Raw genomic sequence first — 11,684 nt, 5'->3', positions numbered from 1 at the left:
AATTTGACGTCACATTTTTCGTTTTTCATACACATATTGCACCTTTTAATGGATTTCCATGTTATTATGCTTAATAATATAAAAAAAACATTTTCATAATTATAATTTTTTTATGTAAAATGTCATATTTTTGTCGTGGAATTGCATATGCCACATAACTAATTTGTTGAGATGATTTTCCTGGGCTCTTGTGGATAGAGAAAAACCTGATTTGACGTCACAATTTTCATTTTTCATTTACCTATTGCACTTTTAACGGATTTTCATGTTATTATGCTTAAGAACATAAAAATTCACAATTTCATAATTTTTTTTTTATTAAAAAAGTGATTTTTAAAACATTTGTCATGTCAACAATTTGTGTTTTGGTAAATTATTGCACTCTTTAAAGTTTTTTTTTAATGAAATTACGCTTTAATAATTAATGATTTAATAATGATTATTTTCATTAAAGAAATGTTTCTTTTTTCATCAAAACATGATTTGTCATGTCACTTTTTTATTTTGGTCAGTTATTGCTCTTTTTTTTTACGTTATTCATGAAATTAAGCTTAAGAAAATAAAAATCACATTTGCATAATAACTTTAAGGATTTTATTTTATAAAAACAGATCATATTTTTATCAAAACATGATTTGTCATATCACATTTGAGTTTACCATTAAATTAATGCAACTCAATGGATTTAAATTAAATTATGCTTAAAAATAATAAAATTAATGTCATCTCTTTGTCAAAAGATTGTTTACTTTACATACATGGCTTTGCCAAACTTGAGGTTTTTGATTAATTGTAACTTTCTACACTTGATTTGTTTTTTTTCAGTTCACTCGGGTTTGTTGACGGTGGTGTGGTGGGTCGTCTCTTATCCCAGAGATCCCTCATGTCTGTGTTACCTTCTGGTTCTCCCTTTTAGTTATGCTGCCATAGCGAGTCTTGCCGGAGTCCAAACTGCACAGTGACATTAACATTCATACACCAATAGGGAAAAATTAATAATCCATATCCTTCTCTTCCCATCACCCCCCCCCCCCTCTCTCTCTCTCTCGGTCGAGTTAAACATGCTCCTGAGGCTCCAGTGACCACTGTTCCTGCCCCTCTCCCCTCCGTGGATCTTCACACTTCTGTGCAGCTTGGGACGGTCTCTCATCAACACCTTGGGTGGTTCCATGTAATTCCGGAGTAGAACGGGTGCTTTTAGGATGGATTGGACTGTAGTTAATGTCAACAGTCTGCTGCACTGACTCAGGAGTGCAGTTTGCTTCTGATCGCCATCACTGTACCCCGCAGCATTGTATATCTGCTTCAAATGGACATTTGGTGCAACCCAGATGAGGATGGGTTCCCTTTTGAGTCTGGTTCCTCTCAAGGTTTCTTCCTTATGCCATCTCGGGGAGTTTTTCCTTGCCACAGTTGCTCATCATGGACAAACATACTTACAAAGAACATATTTACTTTTAATCACCACATTATCTGGGTAAAGCTGCTTTGAGACAATGTTTATTGTTAAAAGCGCTATACAAATAAAAATGAATTGAATTGAATTGAATCTGCAGCTCTCTTCAGACTCAGCTCTTTTTCAATACCTATATGACATTAACGCTCCTACAGTGGAGCAGACCCCCTTGGTCTTTTATTTCATCTAGCCGAGAAAGGTCACAAAGCAATCCTTAGCAAATTGCAGTTTGTATAAAAGAAAGTGAAATTCTGTCCTCGAGGCATAATCGCCCATGGGAAAGGGCTACATGCCCATAGCACCCTGAAGAAGCTAATCAAGCGTTTGACACACTCAAAGATGTTTTACAGACCACCCTCACTTTAGGCATACCTGACCTAACCAGACCTTTCACACAGACAGTGGATAAGAAGGGTGGCTGTATGACATCAGTGCTTTTGCAAGAACATAACGGAAAACAAATACCAGTTGCCTATTTTTTATTTACACAGGCGGTGATGCAAGCCTGCTGCTACTGGATCTAGTTCAGATACTGTTGCACTATGTTACAACACTGTTCTCCTAGAAATACCTAATGTCTCTGTGAAATGTTGTACTGTACTTAGTTCTGTATCTCCCCTTCCGACAGCAGCGGATGGCGAACCACACAATCGTGTGGCAGCAGTTCATGAGTGTTGTTCCCCTAGGACTAATCTACAGGAAACACCTTTACCTAACCCAGATATTAAGTGTTTTGTAGATGGCTCAGCCTCAAGATATCCTTTATCAGGCAAAAACCTAGTGGGGTATGCAGTAGTAACACACCAAGTCACAAGACATTCTGTCACAAGACATTCTTACATCTGGACCACTTCTATCACACTTCTCTGCCCAAGCTGCAGAGCTAGTGTCCCTGACTGAAGCATGCAAATTAGCTGAAGGAAAAATTGTGAAGATCTACACTGATAGCAGATATACCTTTGCATGATTTTGGCAAATTATAGAAACAGAGGTTTTTTGATGTTATCTGGCAAACCATCACTCACCATGGCCTGATTGCAGATCTCCTGCAAGCTGTGTTACTTCCAAAGTCTGGGGCTGTGTGTAAATTCAATTCAATTCCTTTTTATTTGTATAGCGCTTCAATAACCAGCTTTACACATAATGTGGTGATAAAAATGAATAAGTTCTATGTTCTTTATAAGTGTAAGTTTGTTTCTAATGAGCAAGTCGGTGGCGACTGTGGCAAGGAAAGACTCCTGAAACCTGATCTTATTTCACATTTTACCTTCCCAATTTTAGATTTCCCCACTGCTTTGTGGGATTTGGAATCGTGCCACTAGGATTTAAAACTCTTCATGCTCTGCTGTTTGGTACTGTTACAACCCTAGGTAGCCCCATGTCCATACTGGTGTTCTGTATGTGTGCTTTGTGTGCAGGTCCGATCCACTCCAGAGTTTGAGGCCTGCCCTACCCTGGCTGATCCCACCTCCTTCACGATGACATCATCCACCTGTTTCCTATTTAAGGAGAAAGGAGTGAAGCAATCGGGGAGAGTTGTTGTAGTGGTGTTCTGACTGTTTGTTTTGGTGTTCAGTGGGTAGCGTTCCCAAAACAGTCCTTTTTGTTTATTGTTTTGGCCTTGGCCCACCCTGAAGACAAGCCTGTGAGTCTGTGTACATATATTTCTGTGTTACAATATACCAGCACCTGTGTAGCAAACCTCTTTGTGTGTGTTTATGGTTTGTGGTGTGTTTGGGTTGTCAATTTATAAGATCCATTCTTTTGAATCCCGAGCTAAATACTCTGTCCGGCCTAACCCTAGACTGGGTCGTAACAGATTTGGGGGCTCGTCCGGGATATCTTATATTTCGTGTATCGGATTGCGGTATAATGGCATTTGATTTAATCACACTTTGTGTCCTTCATTAGAGGTATTTGATGGGTGTAGGAAGGATGATCTCCTCTTGATTGCTGACTTTTTTAATGTGTCCCTTTGTCGGACTGCTAGCAAGAAGGTAGTCAAAGCGGCACTATATGAGGCACTCGTGGCTCAACAGGTATTACCTGAAAGGGAAGCACCTCCAGGAGGCGCTGCGCATATTACCCAACCTACCCAGGCTCCTGGCAGAGCGGAAGCTATGACTGAGCCGGAGGAGGTTGAGTTAAGTCGTGAGCAGCCCCATGCTCATACAGTGGATCCCGGTTGGCAGCAATGGCTTGTTCAAGACTGAACTGCTCAGTGATTTATCTAGGCCCAAATAGAACTATAGACTGGAACCTAGACTGGTATTGGGTTTGTAACAAAGCTGTCTATACTCACCTTCCCTTCAACTGGAGTGGGATATGTGCCCTGATGCAATTTAACGGTTCTACTACGGTGGACTAGTGACCCCCATGGAAATAGATACCATAGTATATGTGCTAAACAAGCTACTGCAAATACAGATGACTTCCCACCATTTGGTACTCCAATATGGCCAAGGGTTCCAACTGGTTCACATGCCTGCTGGGGATCCCAACGACCTGGACGATTGGGATCCACCCTATCCAGATTGGCCTCCGAATCCCAAAGAGACCAACTATGAATCATCTGATGATATGCAACCGGATAAAGATGCATTGATTTGAGATAGTAGTTAGAAGCTGAAATAATGCAAATATTTTACTATGAATATTCATGATGATATAACTGAAAACCCTTATAGAAAAAGTTGTGTCCCATGTTCCATTTTCTTTGTTTTGCTTATATTCGTTGGCTTGCAATTGTTTATTATGTGATATTTAGTTTAAAATTTTGTTTAGAATTTTTTCATTAAGGATGAAAAGGAGGAAAATGTAATGGAAAATTTTAGTCACACTTGCATAGTGTCACAAGATTTAGGTGATTGTTTCTTTGTAACAAACTGTCAAAGTCTTGCATCAACCTGATTCCTGTTTTTTTTTGCTTTATGTGGCTAACAGAAAAGATTTACATCTTCTTTTCTGTTAGGAGTACGTGGCAACTGGCACATTCCAAAGTCAAGGTGGGACTAATAAAAGGAGGGTGAGGAAAGGAGTAGGATCTCTTTCCTCACTCACATCTTGTGTGTGCGTGTGTGACACACAGTCCTGTATGAGGAGCTCCTGAAGGTGGTGACTTTTTAAAGCTGGAATTAGCTTGGCCAGATGAGAAGCAGAAGCAGCGTCCACCTAGTAAGCTAGACGAACACTTTCTGCGCCCCTCTGCACTTCCTCCATGTCTGCCCCTCTGTCCAAATCTGCACACTGAAGTGTCCAGATCTTAGAGCAGCCCATACTCAGTCTGCCTTTTCCCCCCCATAATATTTCCCTCTATGCTAACGTAGTGGGTTTAAAATAGAGCGGTTATGGGGCGATGCCCCGGGTTGAAGAAACGCTAGCAGGTTATCTGTAGGCTTACACAGTAGCAGGTCAGGCTGCCGGCTACCTTCACACCATGGTCGTGTTGCATGCATACTAGGCTGACCTGCTGCAGGAGTTGGATGAGGGGGTGAGCTCTGGGGCTGACGATATCCAGAAGCTACGTCGCTCTGCTGGCCTAGCTCTTAGGGCCACTAAAAATCAGCTAAAGCCCTTATTCAGGCCATGTCAGCCCTAGTAGCCACAGAAAGACATTTGTGGGTCACCCTGCCAGACATTCCTGACAGGGACAGGGCTTTCCTTCTGGATGCCCCAATGGCCCCTGTCTCGCGCCGAGCCCTTCGAGCCATAACCTGTTAGCCCTCGACACAGATTTTGGGACTCACAGCTGAAATGCCCTACCTTACTTTAAATGTTAACAGTTCGTGATAAGAGTGGACTACATACACAATTTAAATATCTTTAAAAAGAAGACACTTTGAGCTTTACTGTCCATTATTCACAGTTGATGTTGCTCAAAAAGATAAGTTATAGATGATTAAGTAAATTCTTCATTGAATTTTTTTTCATTCATATATGTAAATACATGAAATCAGTCCTTGAGCAATCCAGAAAATTACTGGGTTGAAAGCCACATGTCTCTTGAGTTTATATGTAAAATCTTATGTAAAACTTATCTAAAACTATGTCTGAGCCTTTTCTCCCTCCCCCTGTTTGAGAGTCACCTGCTAAACTCAGGTGTTCATTCATGCTCTATTCATACAGTCTGCATATTAATGAATGGCTGACCTTTAAAGGCTTTTGTTATACATGTTTGGGGATATTGATGTTGATTTGGCATTCATATTGATGGCCAGGTAGCCATCATATTGATATTGATGTCTGGCCATTCCAATCTCAACAATATACACACACACACACACACACACACACTTACTTTTTTTAAATATAAAAACTAACATGCAATAAAACCAATAAAATCGTATAAAACTATAGAGAGATATATTTTAACTTACAGATGTAGATCTCCATGTCTCTGTTGTTACTCTGCCAAAATTTTTTTTTTCCACATCCCTGTTTGTTTTGCAAATCTCAGATAAAACAACTTTTTTGATTGTCCATTTTTCCCTTGTTTTCTTAATTTTGTTTGTTTTAAACAAAGTCCAGTTAGCATGAGCTATAAACAGCTGTTTGTGTTGACCTGAGAGCTGCATCCCTTCCTGGTTCATCACTAGGCCCGTGCTGCTTCGACCACTAAGAGTTTATAAAGAATAATAAAATTAAGATGCACACACATGGAGAATAAAATCCTCACATATTGTCAGGGATCCCCCTGCCACGCCTCCCTCGGCTGCTGTCAGGGATCCCCCTGCCACACCTCCCGCAGCCGCTGTCAGGGATTCACCCTGCCACGCCCCCCTCGGTAGCAGTCACGCTGCCTCGTTATCCCGTGCCTGCCTTGACAACCGACAGCTGTGGCTCATCTAGGTTTAGAATATATAAACTCATGTTCTGGAGTCACAGGCTGTCGGTTCTTAAATGTCATGCTGGTGATTCCCCGTGGCTGCTCGACCGCCAGCATTCCCCGCTGGTTCCGTTGCCCAACTCCGTTCCGTGTTGGACTACTCTTGGCCATAGGAGGTTTACTTTCGTTTTGCTTTCCGTTGGACTTTAACCTCCGTTGTGGATTACTCGTCTTGAGCGGATATCTTTGTTTGCTTCTCTCCTCGGCATATGCAAGTGTTTTTTGGTTGAACTGTTTTCAATAAAATATGATTGACTTACTTCCACTTCCGCGTCATGGTCGTCAGCCTGACACATATATAGTTAGAATCCTGCACTTATTGGCTACATCGTCCATCAGTCATTTTGTTTCCATAATGCCACTGGCTGGAAATAAAAGGTTTGAAATGAAAGGCGGCGCATAAAAAAACATGACGACACCTGCAGAGAGAGTAGAGACTCAACCAAAGATTCCGCCTTTTTTTTTTTTTTTTTTTGTCCCAACCATTTTGTAACACTGTATTCTACCAGCCATATTGTTTTTTTCTCACCAAGATGTCGTTTTTTTATGTGAAAGTTATTCGGAAATATATACACACAAACACCAGCCGAAGTTCAGTGACGTAAACAAAGGAATAAACATCTAAATTACAACATACAGAATAGCTTTACAGCATGTTGTTCACTGGACCCTTATCTTTCCTAATAAACCGGGATTAGCAGCAGTGGATGTGTTTGTGACTCGTTATTACAATAATAATGTAAGTAGTGCGTTTTTTTTTTTTATGCATGTTGTTGTTGTTGTTGTGTACTGCTTACACACATTCAGCAAATACGTTTGTTATACGTTTTCCATTGAAAAATAGTAATCTGAAATCGCTGCTTGAGACTTAGAGCTTTAGAATGATGTATAGTTACTCATGGTTACCAGAGATGTATAGTAACGAAGTAGAACTACTTCACTACTGTACTTGCGTACTAAAAGGCCGTATCTGTACTCTACTGGAGTATTGTTTTTTTCTCCTACTTCCACTTTTACTTCAGTACATATTTTTGATGAGTTTAATACTTTTACTCTGATAGATTTTTTTTTATGTTCTGCATCGTTACTCATTACAATTAGAAAAATGTTACTGCTTCATTCATTGAACACACCTGAGACTCATTCACTCACTAATCACCTGCTCCTATATGAACCCCTCATACACTCCTCGTCCGTTATTGTACGTATGTGTAGGTTAATGGCAGTCTGGTTCATCGCATGCATTTATTTCGCGTCGTACCTTTCCGTCTCGGACTCCTTACTTTCTCCACGGCCCGGATTACCCTGATCCTCCCGGCACTGTTTTGGATCTATGTACACTCATTTAGCACCCGTGACTGCTCAGCACCTGCTCAGCGCCGTGCTTCCTCTCGCGCACCTTGGAATTACGAAGTGAAGTGCCTTTCAGGACATTTGTGGGCAGCGCTCACGGAGCGGACCACCGGAATATACTTTGCACTGCAAGTATTTATGTTGGCTCTGCCTTGTTTTGTGAATAAACTTTGTTTTTTCTATACTTCGGCTTCTGCCTTTGTATCCCGCATAACAATTATCACTGCCAGAGCAGTAGATGGCTCTGTCACAGGTTTGAACAAGCTGGCTCATCATTGAGCGAATCAGACAATCAAAGAAGACAGTGCTGCCTGCCTGCATTGAGAGCACTTTAGTTGGTTTTCGACATGGAAAACCCAGAAATTCCACCTTCAACTCCTTCACTTTCAACTGATCGTGGCGATAAGGAAGAAGACCACCCGTAGCCCTATTTAAAATCCATGTTTGCATTTGTCGGAGTAAAAGACAATTCATATAGAATGAAGTGATTACTCTGCCACCCAAAAGATGGCGAAATAATGTCCTTCAAAAATTCACCATTGAATTTGAAGTTTAAGAAGGGAATAAGCTGTGGAGGGAAAAAAAGCAGTGGAGGAAAAAAAGCACAGGGAAAAGAGGGGAGGGCTTTAAAGGGGGAAGGGGAAAACTTGTTCTGTTTGTTTACAAAATGTTAAGCTCTGTGTTTTTAGGTGTTCTAATCACTTTTGTTTTTTACATAAGAAATACTTAAATGTGGCCTACTGGCCTTTGAGATCTTTTTAATTGCCCTAACAAGTTAAGGATGAAAAGAAAATGTGCAAGTTCCAAAAAATGACTGATGCACACTAGTTTAAGAAGGGAATCAGCTGTGGAGAAAAAAGCACAATTTAGGTCTTCTTTTCATAACGTTGTTTCAAACCTGTTTGACACAAAGATATTTAAAATGAACAAAACAATATGTATCTTTTGACTGCTTTCTTCAATAACTACATAACACAATACTTGTACTTTTACTTTCAGTATTTGAGTACTAAAATTTTAAATAAACTACTTGCAATAATTAAGTACAAAAAATTTTTAATACTTTAGTACTTCCACTTAAGTATGGTGCTTAAAGAGCACTTCAACTTCTACTCAAGTCACTTTTTTGATAGAGCACTTGTACTTTAACTCAAGTCTGAGTCTCTAGTACTTTATACATCTCTGATGGTTACTCTTCTCCCTATTTATTTAATCTATTGCTAAACATTAACACCTTAGAACAATTGGCTATTTGTTGCGCTCATGCAACCCAGAAGCCTAAGAGGTTAAACATGCCTTAGACAAGGAAAGAGTTTGTTTCTGTGTTTCTGTCAGTGGTGGGGGCTCCATCTCACTTGGCACATTAACTGCCTGGAGATGCTAGCCGTGCTTCTGGCTCTAATGCACTTTCTCCCAGACCTAAAGGACCGCCATGTGCTGGTCCGTACGGACAACACATTGATAGTCTCCTATATTACCCATCAGGGGGGTCTGCAATCTTGCCTCGTATACAGGCTGGCATGTCAGATCCTTCTGTGGACCAAGGAAAGACTGTCCCCTTTGGTTTTCCCTCACTCACCCTCTTGGACTGGACACCATGGTACGTGGCCGAGACTGTGCCTGTACACCTTTCCCCCTATTGCGCTGCTCCTAAGGGTTCTGGAAAGAGCTCACCGGGACAAAACGGGGTATGTACCTAAGGTGCCTCTCCTCCTGGTGGCCCCTCGATGGCTGAGCATACCATGGTTCATCGACCTGGTGCTGGTTCTCGAACAACCTCCTTGGGAGATTCCCCAACAGAAAGAATGTCTCTCCCTGGTTCACCCACGCCCGGAGTTATTGAAGCAGTGGCTGTGGCCCCTGAGAGGGCACAGTTTTAGCCGCTGGTCTCTCTACCATGGTAGTGAAGACCATTCTTCAAACCAGAGCTCCCCCCACGAGGACCTCGTATGCTGCTAAATGCCACCTGTTCTCTGTGTGGTGCAAGCATCACTAGTTGGACCCAGTTAACTGTCCAGTTGGTTTAGTACTGGAGTTCATTCAGGAGCAGTTTGCCTTAGGGTTGCCTCCTTCCACCCTGAAGGGTTACGAGTCCGCTATCACGGCTTACTTTGCTCTGCTTGCTGAGCAGTCACTGGGCAAGCACCCCTTTGTGACACGTGTCCTGCACAGCACCTGGTGGCTGAGGCCTGGGAAATGACCCAGAGTGCCTGTGTGGGACTGGGCCATTGTCTGGAGGCTCTGTCTAAACCTACCTTCGAGCCCTTGGCGGTGGCCCTTATGTTTCTGTCAGTCAAAAATGACTTTCTTCTGGCTATCTCCTCCCTTAAGAGGGTTGGGGACCTACAGCCCCCCCCGTCCTTCCTGGAGTTAACCCCAGTAATGGCCAGTGCCTTTCTCTACCCCACACCGGGGTATGTCCCTAAGGTGCCCTCGGTCCCCGCAAGACCAAGCAGGCATACTATCTTCCTCCTTTTCAGGCCCCTGACCAGAAGAGGCTAAACCAACTGTGTTCAGTGCAAGCACTGAACTCATACATCCACAAGACAGAAATGAGGAGGAAGTTGTAGCAGCTGTTTGTCTGCTATGTTCCCTATAAAAAAGGGCTCCCTGTGAACAAGCAAACTCTCAGCAAGTGAATTGTGGAGGCCATCTCATCCTCCTATGAGTCTCCTCGCTCCTTCCTGGGGAGGAGCTCACTCTACCCACGGCCTGGTCCTGTGGTCCACTCCAAAACATTTGCAATGCTGCGGGCTGGTCTACCCGACTGACCTTCGTCAGGTTCTATAACCTTGATCTTAGAGCCTTTCCTGTGCCACTCCTAGCTGTGCCAAGCCACACTCGGCAAAGACTGGTCAGTCTGGTGTGATTGGAATCTTATTACCAAAACATTGTTGACGCAACTTGAGTTCCTGAAAGAGAACATTAATACTTATGTAAACCTATTTCCCTGAGAGAACGAGATGCTGCGTCTCCAAGCCATACTCCCTGCATCCCTGCGGCGATTCCTTCCCTTATCAGAAGCTAGCGTCGGCTCCACCGTATGAGTTTTATAGCTTCCTGGTTGTGACGTCACCCTGCCAGTGACAATGTGCCTCTCTATTGGACAGATTACACGTGATTCAAAGCATGGACAACACGGAAGCATTCCCAAAATGTAGTTGACACAGCGTCTCTCAGGGAACCATGGTTACATACGTAACCCTGAGATGGTCTTTGACTGCTGTACATGCTAACACAGCAAGACCTTTCCAGAGATGCTACGTAATACGAAAGTTTACTGCTAGCTGCATCTGGTAATAATAAAAGTTAAGTAATAAAAGTTATCAGTGTTAAGCAGAAGGAAGTTATCAAGCATCCACTGTCTCATTTCCTTTACACACTCAGCAACGTTGTTAAGCTGATCTCTCTCATTTGGCTTTGCTGAAACATACAACTGTGCACTAATAGTGGGCATACCATATACTTGCACTCATAGGCTACTTGACTATATACCATCTTGCTTACATTTTGAGGTCGACAGTGAGTGCAATTTCCATGGCTCATCATTCGGCCCTCACCCACCTAGATAACAACTCGTACATAAGGATGAATACATAAGATGGATTAGCAGAAATGAGCAACCTATTTTTAAATGGAATGATAAGAGAAATTTATAATATAAATTTCTTATTTTTCCTACTTTTCCAGCTAAGTTTTGGTTATTTCTTTCAACCTAACTGCCCAGTTACGCATATAATATTAGGTAGTTTAGTTTGGTAAAATTCAAGTCTCATGGGAACATATTGGACAGAATAGATTAATAAATGAATAAACTGATCTCTTTTGCTTGCATAAAAATTAACAGATTTTATTTCCCTGTTTCCTTTGTGTATATATTTAAATAGAATAACATTACCAAATAAAGATAACATTTTAAATGAGTTCCCCTTCTTCTGAACATCTTTACTTTGAAATTTAATTGCTGTTAAGACATGAAATTGTTCATTA

General features: G+C 41.7%; 1 protein-coding gene and 1 long non-coding RNA gene across 3 annotated transcripts in view; one reads left to right on the top strand and one right to left on the bottom strand.

Annotated features, from left to right (window-relative positions):
• LOC310720928 overlaps positions 1–11,684 on the top strand; it is a 308,842-nt gene that overhangs the window by 214,444 nt on the left and 82,714 nt on the right. The window lies entirely within an intron of this gene.
• tescb (tescalcin b) overlaps positions 1–11,684 on the bottom strand; it is a 138,536-nt gene that overhangs the window by 57,367 nt on the left and 69,485 nt on the right. The window contains exon 13 of one of the 2 annotated variants that reach the window (XR_014531835.1): positions 1,485–1,515. The exons of the other annotated variant lie outside the window; for it this stretch is intronic. The gene's annotated coding sequence lies outside the window, so the exon portion shown is untranslated. Of the gene's footprint in view, positions 1–1,484; positions 1,516–11,684 lie in introns of those variants that run through there. 2 annotated transcript variants of the gene reach the window in all.

The sequence above is a fragment of the Silurus aristotelis genome, assembly GCF_946808225.1.
Source record: "Silurus aristotelis genome assembly, chromosome: 26".
NCBI classification, from domain to species: Eukaryota; Metazoa; Chordata; class Actinopteri; order Siluriformes; family Siluridae; genus Silurus; species Silurus aristotelis.
This window is presented reverse-complemented; position numbering and strand designations above follow the sequence as displayed.